The 2083-nt window shown below is 43.4% G+C and overlaps 1 pseudogene; it reads right to left on the bottom strand.

The window, feature by feature from the left end:
- Positions 1-451: 451 nt before the first annotated feature.
- Positions 452-1588, bottom strand: LOC125094321 (heterogeneous nuclear ribonucleoprotein A1-like; annotated as a pseudogene).
- Positions 1589-2083: the final 495 nt, after the last annotated feature.

Below are 2083 nucleotides of genomic sequence, written 5' to 3'. Positions count from 1 at the left end.
TTCAGTTAAATTCTACTTGGAAAACTGACCCGGTCAAAGCAGTGCCTAGAGGAAATTAAGGCCAAATTGTTGGGGATTTTTATTTGTTTTATGTTTTTTTTTTGTTGTTGTTGTTGTTGTTTTTTGTTCTTTTAAGACACATTTATTCAGCATCATGATCAGACTATTACATTTAGCAATCAACAGCATGGGTGCAAAAAAAAATCTACATTAGAACCCTTTGTTGGAATGCCTTACACTTTCCACAGAACAGAAACTAAAATAGCCTGTTATACAATTAGACACAAATACAGTCTTCGAGTTTTTTGCCCATACACATGAGTATTGTCTAAAACATGTCTTCTTTGTAGCAGCTAGGCCCTGCCTCCACTGTGCTTGGCTGAGTTCACAAATCTGTTGTAACCTGTAGCTTCCCTGTGACTTCTCTGGCTCTCCTCTCCTGCTAAGCTTTGTTTCCTGGCATTAATTAAAACTTTCTGCCACTGCGGTAGCTACTGCTGCTGCTGGAACCACCATAGCCACCTTGGTTTCATGGTTTGGCGAAGTATTGGCCTCCACCGCCATAAAGGCCAGAGCTTCTGCCTCCAAAATTGCCTCCTTTCATGGGTCCAAAATTTGAGGATTGATTGTTGTAATTGCCAAAATCATTATAGCTTCCACCACCTCCAAAGTTGCTTCCACTACCACCACCATAGCCGCCGCCTCCTCCTCCGTTGTTATAGCTGTCATAGCTGCCACTCCCACCATAGCCACTGCCCTGGTTTCCATAACCCTGTCCACCACTTTCATAGCCTCTACTTCCTCCAGAGTAACCAGGGCCGCCTCCTCCATAAATATCATCATTACCAAATCCGTTATAGCCATTCCCACTGCCACCATATCCACCACCATCTCAACTGACACCAAAGCCACCTTGACCACTGAAGTTGCCTCCATGACCAAAGTTGTCATTCCCACCAAAACCATCTCCATGACCACCACCAAAGTTTCCAGATCCACTTCGACCTCTTTGGCTGGATGAAGCACTAGCCATCTCTTGCTTAGAGAGTGCTTTCCTTACTTCACAGTTGTGGCCATTCACAGTGTGGTATTTTTGAATGACAGTCTTGTCTACAGAATCATGGTCATCAAATGCTATAAAAGCAAAACCCCTCTTTTTGCCACTGCATTGGTCAGTCATGATCTCAGTTACTTTGATGTTCCCATACTGTTTGAAATCATCTCTTAGAGGATGTTCTTCAGTCTCTTCTTTAATGCCACCGACAAAAATCTTTTTCACAGTTAACTGGGCACCAGGTCTTTGAGAATCTTCTATTGAGACAACCTTCTTTGGTTCCACAACTCTTCCATCTACCTTGTGTGGCCTTGCGTTCATGGCTGAATCCACCTCCTCCACAGGGGCATATGTGAAAAACCCAAAGCCTCTGGAGCGCTTGGTGTTTGGATCTCTCATTACCACACAGTCCGGAAGTGTTCCCCAGTGCTCAAAATGGCTCCTCAGACTCTCATCGGTTGTTTCAAAGCTCAGACCTCCAATGAAGAGCTTCCGCAGCTATTTAGGCTCTTTGGGAGACTCTGACTTAGACATGATGGTGGTGGGAGGGGAGACTTTAACGATGCTTACACGGTGGCATCCCCGGGCAGAAATCTCTTTGTTTTATGTTTTGATTAATATTTGGTACTGAGAGGGGAATAGGCCTCAGGAAAAATGATAGGAGAAATGTTCAGAATTAAGTAGAACTCCTCAAACTCAACAGACACAAAACAGATAATCATATCAAAAAATGGGCAGAAGATATGAACAGACACTTCTCCATGAAGACATACAAATGGCTATCAGACACATGAAAAAATGTTCATCATCACTAGCCATCAGGGAGATTCAAATTAAAACCACATTGAGATATCACCTTACACTAGTTAGAATGGCCAAAATTAGCAAGACAGGAAACAACATGTGTTGGAGGGGATGTGGAGAAAGGGGAACCCTCTTCCACTGTTGGTGGGAATGCAAGTTGGTGCAGCCTCTTTGGAGAACAGTGTGGAGATTCCTCAAGAAATTAAAAATAGAACTTCCCTATGA

This window comes from Lutra lutra, chromosome 2, assembly GCF_902655055.1.
Source record: "Lutra lutra chromosome 2, mLutLut1.2, whole genome shotgun sequence".
In the NCBI taxonomy this organism is placed as follows: Eukaryota; Metazoa; Chordata; class Mammalia; order Carnivora; family Mustelidae; genus Lutra; species Lutra lutra.
Note: the sequence above shows the minus strand (reverse complement) of the source record. Positions and strands in the feature narration are given on the sequence as shown.